This window comes from Notamacropus eugenii, chromosome 3 (genome assembly GCF_028372415.1).
Source record: "Notamacropus eugenii isolate mMacEug1 chromosome 3, mMacEug1.pri_v2, whole genome shotgun sequence".
Lineage (NCBI taxonomy): Eukaryota > Metazoa > Chordata > Mammalia > Diprotodontia > Macropodidae > Notamacropus > Notamacropus eugenii.
Genome location: NC_092874.1, coordinates 363852221 through 363868076, shown reverse-complemented (window position 1 = coordinate 363868076; position 15856 = coordinate 363852221).

The following is a 15856-nucleotide window of genomic DNA, read 5'->3' as shown; positions in this document are numbered from 1 at the left end:
TGCTGAGGAAAATAGCAGCTTTAAAAAAAAAAAGGCTAACTCAATTGGAAAAAGAGGTCCAAAAAGCCAATGAGGAGAAGGAGGTTTTAAAAAGCAGAATTAGCCAAATGGAGGAGAAGGTTCAAAAGCTCACTGAACAAAATAATTTGTTGAAAGAGAGAATTGAGTCCAGGGAAAAGAATGACTATGAGTTAAACCAAGAAGTTAGTAAACAAAACCAAAAATTAAAAAAAAAAATAGAAGATGAGGTGAAAGAACTCATTGGAAAAACAACTGACCTGGAAAATAGATCTAGGAGAAATAATTTAAAAATTATTGGACTACCTGAAAGCCATGATCAAAAGAAGAGCCTAGACATTATCTTCCATGAAATTATCAAGGAAAACTGCCCTGATGTTATAGAATCAGAGGGCAAAATGGATATTGAAAAAATTCATCGCTCACCCCCTGAAAGAAACCCAAACAGAGAAACTCCTAGGAACGTTGTGGCCAAATTTCAGACTTCCCAGATCAAGGAGAAAATACCGCAAGCAGCTAGAAAGAAATAATTTGAGTACTGTGGAAATGCAATCAGGATAACACAGGATCTGGCAGCTTCAACATTGAGAGAGATTGAAGGGCTTGGAGTGGGATAAAGTGGAATAAAGAAGTCAAAGGAACTGGGATTGAAGCCAAGAATCACCTACCCAGCAAATCTGAATATAATACTTCAAGGGAAAAAATGGTCATTCAGTGATATAGACAAATTTGAAGATTTCATGTTGAGGAAAAGACCAGATCTGTATTTAAAAACTTGACTTCCCAAGACAAGAATCAAGAGAAGCATGAAAAGGTAAACAGGGAAAAAAAGAAAAATCATAAAAGACTCTCTAAAGCTGAACTGTTTCCATTACTACATGGAAAGAAAGTATTTTTAACTCTTGAATCTTTTCTCAGTATTTGGGTAGTTGGAGAGATTGCGCATAGATAGAGAGTACAGTGTGTGTTATATCAGAAGAGATGATATCCACATACACACACACACAAAAATAAAATAAAATAAAAATTAAGGGGTGAAGCAGGAAAACTCTGGGAAGAGAAAGGAAGTAATGAAACAGGGCAGGCTATAACTCATAAAAGAGATAAGAAAAATCTTATTCAATGGAGGAGATAAGGGAGAAGCGGAGCAGGGGAATAAAGCTACTCTCCCCACATGTGGCTAAAGGAAGGAATAACATGCTCACTAAATTTGATATGAAAATTTATATCACACCACAGGAAAGTAGAAGAGGAGGCAACAAGTGGTGCGAAGGGAATGTTAGAAGGGAGGACAAATGGGAGAAGGGAGTCACTAGAAATAAACACCTTCAAGAAGGGACAAGGTCAACTGTAGGGGGGGAAATAAGGGGGATAGGTTAGGTCAGAGGGCAATATAATTAGTATTACACAACATGATTACTATGGAAGTCTTTTGCAAAACAACACATATTTAGTCTGTACTGAATTGCTTCCCTTCTTAGTGGGGCTGGGGAGGGAGAGGAGGAGGGAAAGAAGTTGGAATTCAAAGTAGTAGAAACGACTGTTGAGAATTTTTATTGCATATCAACGGAAAATAAGAATTACAGGGATAGGGGTATGGAAATTCATCTTACCCTGCAAGAAAAGAGAAAATGGAGATAGGACAGGGGTGGAGTGTGATGGAGAGGAGGGTACATTGAGGGAAGGAGTAATCAGAATGCAAGGTATTAGGGGGTAAGGGAGAGGAGAAAAATGAGATGAGGAGAAAAATTGGACATGTTACAAAGTGATGTAAAAGCAATTAGTATTAAAACAATAGACTGAATTAATTACTGAAAATAGATCAATGACATCTTTAGTTTGGAGAAAAGAATTTCAGTCTAACTTTCCAAGAGGAAGGTAACCTCGGATAAAATTTGGCATTGATGGAAAAGACAAGGTTTTAATGGTAAATTAGATTTTATGATTGCCATTAAATCAGGAACTAGAACATGTATAGAAAGACACGTAAGCCACTTAAGACTTGCCTAAAAGATGTTCCTTAGCCAAAGTGAAACTATAATCATATTTGAAACCTGGTTATAGGAACTTGCCATTTTTAGATGCTATGGGACTATTAAGTGACTGTTCTTCTGAGTCTAACTCCAGGTATGGGAAGCAAGAAAGGCAGTCTGAGTCTCCATTACATGATGCCAGTAAGCTCATGAGATGCTGGTATGAACTGCATAGGTAATCTCAAGGGAAGGGTGGGAGAGTGGCTGTTCAGCATGGGCTGAGGTGGGATTCTCCTGACTCAATTTCCCCACTGACACCTGGCAGACATTAAGCCCGACTGAATGCAAGTGGGTAATCTAATCCTGCCTGGAATTGACATGAAGTTGGGGAGATATTGTATCCCTGCAATTTCCTTACTATTGGTGGCAATTTCCTATAGTCAAAAGGTTTGTAAGCTTAATACCAGATCTATTCAATTATAGATTATTGGTAGGGTAACATCCGAGGTTGTCTAAAATAAAGCTATTTGGCATAGGACTTTAGACCAACAAAAATAAGTTAGGGTTCTTTAATTCTTAGTAATACTGTGGAGACAATTAGATTAAGAGCTTATGAAGTGAGCAACATAAATATTATCTGTGTATCAGTTGGTTTATGTTTAAAAAAAATTCTTTTGTAGTCCATGTTGTAAATGCTTTAAAAAGATGTATCACCTGACCAAAAATTTGAACTGCTTTATCTGTTATAAACTGTGTTAAAAATAAAAAATAAAAAAAAGAAATTACCTTCAAGTCCACCTGCTATAAGAAGGATGCAGGAGCACTTTCCTCCTTTGTGATAATATATGTACAGAACAACTTCTACTGAGTAGAGATGTGATGATTTTTAGAGATTTCTTATTTATTTAAAAATGTTGCTTTAAAATTTTTGTTTTAAAATTATGAAATCTTATCTCAATTCTAGAGTTATTATTTGACATTTATTTAGCATCAACAGAATGCCGGACTGGGAATTCTTCATAAGTAAGCAAATGAGTCACTCTCTTGCCTGATCACCACCTCCCCCCTTCCCCCCAATTTATAAGACTAAAAATTTTGATAAAGGCAGTGTGGCATAGTGGATAGAGGGTTGGACTAGGAGTTAGAAAGAGCTGTGTTCAAGAGTCCTGCCTCTAAATCCCTCCATGGATGCATCTTGGGATACACATGTGGTCATTGATTAGTCACTTTACTTCTTGATGTCTCAGACATCTTACAAGTTACAGGTGAGATGCCAAGATGCATCCAGGGAGGGAATTCATTGAATTTCTCACCCTGGAGAAACATTTGGAAAAAAATAAAATGCATTCTGCTTCGTAAACATACATACACACAAATAAAAAGCAAAAAAGCAAAAGCCATGACAAAAATCATGGTTTGTGTCTTAGGAAGCTGAAGAGTCCAATCTAAACTGATTGGATGATTTAATGAAAACAACTCTTTCTTCTGTATTTGTAAAAAATACTTATTAGGCTTATATGTGAAATTAATTAAAGTAAGGGTGGATTCTACAAAAACTGCTACATTATTGCTGGTCTATATGTTTATTTATTTTGTTTGTTTTATGCTGTCTTAAATACATGCTGAGCTACTTGTTTTAAGAAGAACCATGACCCTTTTCAGTAGACTGAAGAATGAGGCTGAAAAGGGACAGTGAAAGAAAACTAGAGTTGAGTTGGATTTTAAATTTCACTTTTGTATCAGAAAAGAATTTTCACCCAGTAGGTACCTACACTGATGAAAATTAAAACAGATAAAGAAAAGAAAGGAAGAGTAGAAGGAAGAAGATAAAGAAACAAAAGAGAAGAAAATAAAAATAAAATCAAAAAGTCTTTTAAAAACTTAGAGGGAAAGGGAGATCAAGGCAAGGATATGGCTACTTCTCAGGGTGAATAGATGAATGAGAATAGATGGAAAACCAATACAGAGCTGTTCAACCTATATTTGACTTCTTTTTTATTTTCCAAAAACAATTTTCTATGAACTAGAAAATTTGTAAAAATATGACTGAGATACCTAATATAGTAGGATATTATATACATTATATACATATATAATATCCTAGTATATTAAATATCCTTATTATATTAGATATTAGATATATTAGGTATCTCAACCATATATATATATCTATATAATGTGTGTGTGTATATATCATATATATGTGTGTATATATCATATATATGTATATATATATATATACATATATATGTGTATATACACCTAATATCACAATAAAAAGATTTCCTAGCCACCCTTGGTGGATTAAAATCCCAAGGCTTTTACCCTTTATGGGCCTCAGGTTGTTCATCAGTGAAATGAGGAGACTGGAATAGAAGACCTCTAGGTTTCCTTGCTATCATAAATCCTATGAATTGATAGGGATAGAATCAGCAGATGGATCTCTTAGTCACTACCAATGATCTTTCAAAGGTTACAGGGAGATTTTCAGTGATTATTTTGGATAAATGTGCTGTGTTAAAAGAAGATTATAAAATCTAGAGAAGGGGATGATGGGAGTGGTTCTCTCAAGTCTTCACTCTAATCTGAACCAAATAAAGGAAGGATGAACACACAACGACACAAAGTGGTGTATTAAAATCATCATGGAAATAGGTAGGGTTATTCCCAGATCTCTTAGGTATTGGATAATATGCAGCCTAGAGACCTGTTGAGGGAAAGTGATCATCAAGATGGTATCAGTCGTTTGGTGCATCTGAAACAGGCCATCTCTCCTATTTATCCATCAGGATGTCTTCAGAAAGGAAATGAAGGGATGGAGCAGAAATTATTATGCTTCAGCTAAATTTAAAAAAGCAAGAACAGAAATCATTATCTCAAACAAAGTATTAGTAAAATTAAACATGATTTTAAGAGATAAGCATCATGGTGCTAAAAGGCATCATAGATAATGAATATCAATCTGTAATGCGTTTGTACTAAATGAAATAGCATTTAAGCCTTTGAAGGTAAAGTTAATTTAATTATAAGGAGAAATAAATAGCAAAACTATACAGGTTGAGCACCTTAATATTCTCCTTTCAGATGCAGATAAATCTAGCAGAAAAAAATAAATAAGAAAGAAGTTAAGGGCCTAAAGACAACTGTAGAAAAGGGAGCTATGCTTGATATCTGGTGATTACCGAATGGGAAGAGAGAAGGACATCATTGAAGATCAGCATGGATTCATCAAGAACAAATTATGTCAAATCGGCATGATTCCTTTTGTTTGTTTATTTTAGAGTAACTAGACAAGTAGAATAGAGAAATGCTATAGACATAGTAAGATTAAATTTCAGTACGGTATTTAATTAAAATTCTAATACTATCCTTATGGAAAAGATGGAGAGTTATGGACTATATAGTAGTCTACTTCCAAGCATTCAGAGCTGATTCAAAGTCTAGATCCAAAAAGTAGTAATTAATTCACTGTTGTCAAGTTGGAAGGTCATTTTAGTGCACTTCCCCAGACATCTTTCATTGGCCTTAATGCTGTTTAACATTTTCAATAGTCTCTTAGGTGTAGGTGTAGTTGAAATGTTTGTATAATTTGCAAATGACGCAACTTTAAAGAGATAGTAAATTGGTGGGCAAAAGTCAGGATCCAAAGTCAAATAAAATGAGGTGAAAATTAAATGTAAAACTCTCTACGTGGGTTCAAAAAATTAATATTTTAAACATAGTGGAGGCATATGGCTAAATAAGAGTTTGTACAAAAATGATCTGGAGATTTAGTAGACTACAAATTTAATTTGAAATGACAATATGACATACTAGGCACATAGTAGGTACTCAACAAATATGAATTGATTGAAATGGAAACCAAAATCTAATGCTATCTTAGTCTGCATTAACAATGTCTACAAGAAGGGAAATAATAGTCCCATTATGTTCTGGCACTGGGTCAGAGGCAACTAGGTGGTGTTGTAGATAGAGCACTGGGTCAGGAAGACGAGTTCAAATCTGACCTCAGGCACTTATTAGCTGTGTGACCCTAGGTAAGCCACTTGACCTCTGTCTTCCTCAGTTTCCTCATCTGTAAAATAAGAATACTAATGACACCTAACTCCAGGATTATTATGAAAATAAAAAAACCCCACTATCTTCAAAACGTTCAGTACATAGCCCCTGACACAAAGAAGATGCTTAATAAATGTTTCTTTCCTTCCTCTGCCCTCATTAGACCATGGCTACAATATTGTATTTAGTTCTTGGCACATATGAGGAACTATATAAACAAATCATACTGCAATGTGTCCAGAAGAAGATGATCAGGATAGTGGGAGCAGTACAAAGTTCAATGATAATAACAATAAATTAAAAATTAATAAATTTTATTAATCACAGCTAGGGATGTTTAACCTAGAATGGAAAATCCTTAATGGAGGCAGGGTAGAGTAGAAGAGCTGTCTTTAAAGTATTTGAAAATGTTTCATGTAGAAGACAGATTAGATTCCTTCTGTTTGGCCCCAGAGGAGTTCTCTTCCAGGAGCACAGGACTGAAGCTGCAGAAAGATAGCTTTTGGCTCAGTGTAAAGAAAAGCTTTTTAACAGTGAGAACTATTTTAGTATAAACTCCACTCCCTCATGAGACAGTGAGTTTCTCCTTTATTTTAAGTCTTTGAACAGAGGCTGGAGGAATATTCATTTGGGATGTTGTAGAGGGAATTTTCATGCAGGGTTGGATATGAAGAATGGCCACTACGACAATGATACTGGACAGTAGAGTACTGGGAGTAGAATGTCTTCTCAGGTCACTTACAAACTGAGATTCTGAGTTTCTATGAATCTGTGATACCCTGTAGTGATGAATTTTTTGAGTAAAAAAAAAGCCCAACAACCATTAGCCATTACACTCATATCTGGACATTTGGTACAAACTCAGACAATTATACATTTCATTATTTATCTGAAGGTTTTGGCATTGGACACAGCCAAAGACACCCAATAATCAGTCAGCCGATAAGTATTCTTTCTCTTTTAGGCTCTAGAGACACAAGGACAAAAGTGAACTAAATGCTCCTTGGCCTCAAGAAGCTTAAGTTGTAATGTGCATATATTGGCACGTGAGAGACACAGACAATGTAGAACAAGACGTTAGAGGGGAAGGAATTAACAGCTAGGTTGATCAGGAAAGGCCTCCTGCCGGCCTTATTTGAGCTGAGTCTTGAAAGAAACTAGAGACTGTAAGAGGCATAAAAAGCATTCCAGGCATGGGGACAGATAGGCTAAAGTCATGGAGGTGGAATAGGGATCATTGTGTATAAGAAAGAGCAACTAGGACAGTGTTGCTTGATGGTAGAGTGTACAGAGAGGAGTTGTGTAAGAGCAGAGAAGTAGAAAGGTGCCTAGTTGTGAAAGACTTTGAATGTCAAACAGAGGGGCTTTTTTCATTCTTGGGAGTTGTGGGAGTAATTCATTGAGTAGGGGATGTGACATGGTAAGACTTGTGCTTTAAGAAAATCATTTCAATAACTACGTAGAGGATAATTTCTGTGGTGGTTGTGTGGCAAGAGTGAAGAGAGGTTTATGGTGAGGAGAACACATAGAATTTTATTATAATAGTCCAACTGAGGGATGATGAGAGCCTGAGCCATGTTGATGACCATATGAATGGAAAGAAGGGGATGTATATGAGTGAAATTGTAGAGATAGAAGCAACAAGATTTGGTATTTGATTGGCTATATGAAGTAAATGAGAACGAGAGGATGAAGATACCACTGAGATTGTGAACTGGGGTGACTGGAAGGATGGTATGATCTTCCACAATTATAGGGAAGTTCAGAAGAGAGAAATCTGAGGGGGGAGGAAGTTTTGGGAGGGTATTTTGTTTTGGATATATTGAATTTAATATGCCTACAGAATATACTTTTGAAATATCCTAAAGAGAATTTGTGAACTGTGGCTAGAGCTTAGGAGAGAAACTAGGATAAGGGACTGTCTAACTATATGTGGGAGACACTTGAGTAGACAAGATAAATCATGGGAGCTGATCAGTAATATCATTACATGAGAACAGGTAGAAAGTAAAGAGAAGAAGAGAGGAGAGTTTTGGGAAGATCCTTGGGAGATACCCAGAGTCAGTGGGTATAACATGAAAATATAGCAAAGGAGATTGAGTAGGAGCAGTCAGGCAGGTAGGAGGAGAACCAAGAGAGACCACTAGCAGGAAGAACCAGAAAGCAGAATGTGTCCGGGAAGAGAGTTTGCCCATAACAGATTCCCTCCCTACAACATCTTTCTCTCAACTGAATCCACTGAACTAATCTCTAAATTCAAGGTCCAATTTATGTACCAATTCCTCCATAAGGGATTACCAGATCACAGAATTTAGCACAGTGCCTAATATAGTGGTGCTTAATAAATGCTAGTTGACTGCCTGACTGATCCTTTCAGATGTAAGTAATTGCCCCCTTTTTCCCCCCAAAATTTTGACAACACCATGTATAGCTTGCTTTCTGTGGTTTATACTCTCTCCAATCAAATCCTCACTCCTCCACTTATTAACTGTGTGACCTTGGCTGAGTCACTTAATCTTACTAAATAACAGCTTCTTTGAAAGCTTCTTCTGTAAAATGTAGTTGATAACATTTGTATAACCCACTTAATAGAATTATTGTGGGAAAGTACTCCATAGTGCTATAATACATGTGAATTGTTATTATAAATTCTATACCTACCAACTAACACATTTCTCTGATCATGTCAGATGATTAAAAAAATACCTGTGGAATTGAATTCATAACGATGAAAAGCACAGCATGTTCATGTCAATTCTCATTTACAATCAATTACAATGATATATGTGCTGTTTTCTCTTACCTTCATCACAGCATAACAGACAGAAATGCATTAAGTTGTTTTTTCTGTCAGTGTTAGATAGGAAGTTGGGGTTTTAAATAAAAGGTATTAATAGGTTTCTGCTGATTTTTATTTTTAGAATAATATAGTCCAATATAGTGCTTCCTATATTTTAAACACAAAGAACAGAGATTTAAATTACATTTTAAACCATTCCATTAACAACCTTGAAATAATGTTTCCATGTATGGTACTCTACTTTCAACTTACTATAACATGTCAAAGAAGCTAATTGGAACTGAGAGTTAGAGATGCAGGAGAAGAATTAAGAAGACTATTGCTCACAAATTTCACATGCAAGAAACAGTTATGGAATAAGACTGTCTCCTTCTATGAATCAGGCTGTAAAGAGAAAGATGGTTCAGTGACTCTTACTGCTTTAATCTAAATTCAGCAATATTAGTTTGAGAATGGAACTCAGTCTTCTAGATAGGCAGAGAGGTGGGTTAATATACTGGCTTAATCAATTGGCTGACAAAGAAAGATATTAGTGTCTAGTGTTTGTATTACTTCTTTTGGTAGATCTTAGAAACCCTAAGGAATCCCTCCAGGCTAATACTAAAATTATTTTTATCAAATATTAAAAGTTTATCGTTCCCATCTCTCCATTGTTATCACAATATAATCAAGGCTAGGTATGATCATAACATAATCAAGGTTAGATCATGACTCATGTTAGACGCTGTATCAGAAGTATGGTGGAACTTTAGCTTTAAGAGAATTATTAAATCATAGACCTAAGCTTATGAAAGGCAATGTAAGAGTAGTCCATTTCTTTTACATTCATTCATGATCATACCTGAAACATTCAGAAATATGCAGAGTTATTGCTAAAGGGTAATAAAAATGCACAGAGTTGGTGTTAGTAGGTTGTAACACTAGATATTCAAGGAATCATGGAGGAGAAGCTTCAATTTTAAGATGCCTACAGACCAAGGTTCTGGAAATGTTGACTGCAGATAACTCCAGCATTTTAATTTTGCTGAAAAGAAAGTATTTACTGTCCTAATTTAGTTGTTTGTTCTTAACAACAACAACAAAATCAACAGAGTACTGATTGATTCTCTGGTGCTTGTGTTAATTTTGGTCTGACAATTAATACCAAGAAAACAGGTTCTCCACCATCCAGCACTGAGCCATCCATATGTGGAATCATCACTTATAGCAAATGGAGAGATCTTGAACTGTGTGGATAAGTTCACTTACCTTGGAAGTATACTTTCCAGGGATGTACACGTAGATGAGGAGGCTGACGTGTACATTACTAGAACTATCTTGGTATTTGGGAGTCTCTGAAGGAAAACATGGGAGAGAAGAGGTATTAGGCTGCCTACCAACCTAAACTCTAGAGAGTCATGAGAGACTTCATTGGTGTCTGCCTGTGAAATCTGTATAGTACACCAGGGTCATGCCAGGAAACTTAATCACTTAAATTTTAAATTGTCTTAGGAAGGTTCTGAAGATCAGCTGACAAGTTATGGTACTTGACACCGAGGTCCTTTCTTGACTATCTCTTGACTATCTGCACTGGATTGTGAGGTTTTTATGTCCTAGAACATGGTCAGTTTTTGTATATATGCCATGTACCACTGAGAAAAGGGTATATTCCTTTCTATCCCCATTCATTTTTCTCCAGAGATCTATCATACCTATCTTATCCAGGGTTCTATTCACCTCCTTAACTTCTTTCATGTTTATTTTAAGGTTAGATTTATCAAGTTCAGAGAAGCGGAGGTTGGGGTAACCCACTAATATAGTTTTGCTGTCTATTTCTAGCTTCAACTCCCCCAAGCTTCTCCTCTAAGAATATGGATGTTATACCACTTGGAACATACATGTTTGGTAATGATATTGATTCATTGTTTATGGTGCCTTTTAGAAGGATATAGTTTCCTTTCTTATCTTTTTTGATTAGATCTATTTCTGCTTTTCCTTTGTCTGAGATTAGGATTGCTACACCTGCTTTTCTTACATCAACTGAAGCACAGCATATTCTGCTCCAATCTCTTACCTTCACCCTGTGTGTATCCCCCTGTTTCAAATGTGTTTCTTATAAACAACATATTGTTGGATTATGGCTTTTAATCCATTCTGCTATCCATCTTTGTTTTATGGGAGAGTTCATTCCATTCACATTCAGTTATGATTACAATCTGTGTTTCTCCCTCCATCTTCTTTCCCACCATTTGTGCTTTTAGTTCTCCCATCTCCCTTCCCCTCCCCAATAGTTTTCACTTTTGACCACTGCCTCCTGCAGTCTTCCCTTTCTTCTTTAGCCCCGCTCTCTTTTACCCCCCCTTAACCCTTACTACTTCTTCCCCTGCTTTTAGCTTCCCCTCCTACTGCCTATAGAGCTAGTTAGATGTATATACTTAAGTTTATTGTTCCCTCCTTGAACCAAATCAGATGAGAGTATCTCTCAAACAATGCTCCTCTTCCTCCCCTCTTTCCCACTACTATAATTTTGTACTTCTTCCTGTGATGTAATGTATCATTTTCTGCTTCCTCTTTTTTACATCTCCTGCTACAATCCCTTCGCATGCTTAAATCATATTTTTATCATCCCATCATTTACTTTATACCCATTTCCTCTATCTAAAACAAAAACATTCCCTTTTATACTTCATGATAGGTGTACAATAACATGTATCATTTTTCCTGATAGGGATGTAAACAATTTGCCCAAATTGAGTAACAAGTTTTTCTTTTCCCTTGTTTTCCTTTTTATTCCTCTTTTAAGACCTGCGTTTGAAGATCAAATTTTCTATTAAGTTCTGCCCTTTTTGTCAGGAAGGTCTGGAAATGTCTTATTTTGTTAAATGTCCATCTCCTTGCCTGAAATGTTATGCTGAACTTTGCTGGGTAATTGATCCTTGGTTGTAGTCCCAACTCCTTTGCCTTACAGAATATTAGATTCCTTCAATCTTTTAATGTCAAAGCTGCAAGGTCCTGTGTGATCCTGACTGTAGCTCCTTGATATTTGAATGGTTTCTTTCTAATAGTATTTTCTCCTTCACTTGATAGTTCTGGAATTTGGCAACAATATTTCTTGGTGTTTTTAGTTTGGGATCCCCTTTTGGGAGGTGAACAGTGCATTCTATTGATGACCACTTTGCCTCTGGATCTAGCACTTCTGGGCAGTTTTCCTCGATTTCTTGGAAGATATTGTCCAGGCTCTTTTTTTCATCATGACTTTCTGGTAGGCCAATGATTCTTAAATTTTCTCTTCCGGATCTATTTTCCAGGTCATTTGTTCTTCCAATTAGATATTTTACATTTTCTTCTATCTTTTCATTCTTTAAATTTTGTCTGACTGATTCTTGATGCCTTATAGAGTCATTAGCTTCTACTGTCCAATTCTAATTTTCATCAAATTGTTTTCTTCAATTAACTTTTGCATCTCTTTTTCCATCTATCCAATTATTCCTTTTAAGGAATTATTTTCTCCAGTTAGTTTTTGTACTTCCTTTTCCATTTGTCCAATTTTCTCAGTTAGGTTTTGTGCTTCCTTTTCCATTTGTTCAATTTTTCTTTTTAAAGAGGTGTTCTCTTCAGAGAATTCTTTTTGCATACTTTGAAAGTTATTGGCCATTTTTTCTTCTATTTCCTTCTTCAGCTGATCCAGGAGTGCTCTCTGTACATGTGAGCAGTTCATATTCCCTTCTGAAGTTTCAGATGGGAGTGCAGTCTCAATACTGACCTCTTTGGTAATCATGTTTTGGTCCTTTTCTCCGCAGAAAGATTCTATGATCTTTTCCCTCCTCCTTTGGTTCATGCTCATGATGGTGAGACTTGGTGTGTTGTGGCCTCTGGTTTTTTCAGTTAGAAGTTGGAGAATCAGTTGTTGAGCTGCTGGTGTGGGAAAACTAAGGGTAGCTGCTTTTATTTTTCCTTTTGTTTTGTGTTTCCTGGCTTAGCCCTGGGGCTAGCTTGTTAAGTGTGGAGAAGGGGTGGTCTGGTCATGGGAGATCTCCTCAGCTGCGCTAGAGCAAAGGCAGCCTCAGTTCACGCCTGGGTCCTAGTGCAAATTTCCACCCCCTCTGTGGCTCCTCTCTTAGTGCTGAGTCATGCCTGAGTCCTAGTGAGAGTTTTCACCACCTCTGGAGCACCTCTCTTAGCACTGAGGCACACCTGGGTCCTAGTGCAAGTTTCCACCCTCTCTCGGGCTCCCTTCTGGTCAGCATCCTCCTCAGTAAGGAATCCCCCTTAGTTATTTTCCTAGCCTCAGGTTTTACGAGACTGTTTGCCCCTTCAGCTGTTCCCAGTGATACAGGATTTTTCTGGGGAAATATTTTATGGTTCTTTTGAGGTCAATGAGAGGAGGGGGAGAGAGCATTTACAGATCACTCTTCCATTTTGGCTCCCAGAAGATCAAGTAGGTGACTTATAGACATTTAATCTGTGGACTGAAAGCCTTGGGAGCTGCTGCAGCTGATACCTGGGGCTCAGCGACTGTCATTCACTGGGCTCCGATGGTCTCCTGATCTGGGCTGCCACTCTGCCTTTCTGCTGTGTTGCTGCTGCCTGCAGTGGTCCTGGGGTTTTCCCCACTCAGCCACGCTGCTGTGGGGACGCACTGCGCTGTGTGCTGTGGGCTCACCCTGGAGGAACAAATCCTTCCTCTTGATCTTCCAGTCTGTCCTGGGCTGTGAATCTGCCACAGTCTGTCTCCTATTGGATTCCACACCTCCAAAACTTGGTCAGATTCTCTTTTTAGAAGGTATCTGAAGGAGTTTGTCTAAGAGCTTAGGTGAGTAGTTGCTCTCACTCCTCCATCTTGGCTTCACCTCCACTGAGGTCCTTTCTTAAGCTAAACTGCCAAGCTTTCAAACTGCTGCAGAGAGCGTAACTCTGATGGGCTGGCCATGTTATTCTAATGTCAAAGTCATATTTGCTTAAAAGATTAATTTATGGACGACTCACGTGAGGTAAACTCTCACATGGTGGTCAGAGAATGCTGTACAAGCACATGCTCAAGGTCTCTCTGAAGAATTTTGGAATCTATTGCGATACATGGGAGACACTGGTAAAGCATTCCTACATCAAAGAAGGAGCTGTACTCAGTGAGCAAAGCAGAACGGCAATAACTCAGAAGAAACATGAGATGCACAAATGTAGACATTTCCTATCCAAATGTTCACATAGACTTATTTGTGCCTGATCTGTGCTAAATTTTAAGGCTGATGGGTCCTCTCATTGCTGTTACTGTCAAATGGAAAGTTGTCATTTTTTTTACTGAAAACATTTTCCAATTCTGTTCCTCTTGAAAGTTTAATCATAATACATTAACTTATGTTTATTTTCTATATACTTGTATGTGTATATGTGCAGGGGAAAGAGAACTGGTTCTGAAACTAAGGCTGCTGGGTTCACACTTATTGAACTTAATTTCTCTAGACCTTGGGTAAATGAAGGGGACAATATGTCCTGTAATGCCCCTTTTATCTCTGGATCTATGAACTGATTCTGTCTTTTAATGTAACATTAGTTTATTCATTTTTTGTTATTGCATCCCCAGAACCTAGTATAATACCTAGTGCATAATAGGTATTTGATAAATGATGGTTGACTGACTGATATAGCAATACACAAAGGAAATACTTGAATGGTGTGGATAAGTTCATTTACCTTGGAAGTATGTCCAGGGACATACACGTTTGAAACAATGGTAGTTTTCCCCCTTTATATGTAGGAACACAACAAAAAAAGAGAAAGAGAAGACACTGATTAATCTTGCTAACTTTTCTGGGTCTGGCCTCCATTTTATGAAAAATGTTGTCCCCAGAAATTTGAAAACTCTAGAAAAACATCACTATACCTTGACAAAAATTCTCTTGCTCTTGTGCCAAAGCAATGGGACAATTACAGGGCTGACACTAGACATCTGATCTTCAAAATCCCTTAGAAAGGAAAAGAAAAACTAGAAAGTCACCACAACTGGAAGGCAGAATGAGAAATCATGTGGTTATTTTTGAATGCTTGGCACTGGACCGATCTAAGTTGACTGTCATTGAGGAAATCCTAACATGGGAGCCGGTGGCCAGACTAACCTCAACTGACTTGCAGGTTTACATTCCACTGTGGCCCCTGGAGCTCCTAACATTGCTGATTAGGAAAGATGCCAAGGGTAATTCTAGAAGGGTGACAGGAAAACAAACAGAAGTCAAACCATGTGGAATGAGATTTACAAACAAAACAAAAACATTTCCTTGAAACTTATCTGACTGCAAATATCTATTCCAAAGGACAAAATGCTTTGTCAGTCAGACCAAGAAAAGATTCATGCATGTTTTTCTCTAAACACCCTCTTTCAATTTTTGCTTTTGTAATGAAAGAACAATAGTGCCAGATGAAGATGTTGAGAAGAATGCTAAGCTATGTGAATAGTTAAACTTAAACTACATGTAGTGAAGGCTTGTAAAATGAAGGTCATATCTTCTCTGGTCCAGCAAAGACTGGTGCTTGCAAAAAGACCTTTGGCTTGCATGCTTTTTGTGAATTTCTTTCGTAAATTTCTTCTCACCCTTAAATTCCACAGTAGTGGCCATGAGCCAGGTATCTGTGTAAAATGATTCCGAATGTGAAATATTCTGGTTTAGTTCTTACCTCTTTGGAAGGTACTTAAGAATTATCAGACCATTTTCTAACCAGCCTGTAGAAAAGGTAAAACACATGTTAGCCCCATAGAAAGCAAGTGGCGGAAAGTATGTAAAAAAAATCTATTGCTATTTATTCTGATTATCTAAAGACAATCAGCTCTAAAGTGTAATAATTGTAATATTTTCTATTAATGGTTTTAAATATGTAACATGCTTCACTGTGCTTCTGAAGAAGGTCCAGTGTAAACTTCTTTGATGCCATTTAGGGCAGAGCAAAACCGAACCAACGACTGAAATTCTAACATATCATCTATCATTGTGAGGATTTTGAAGATTGATTATTTCTAGACATTTCCTTTCTGTTA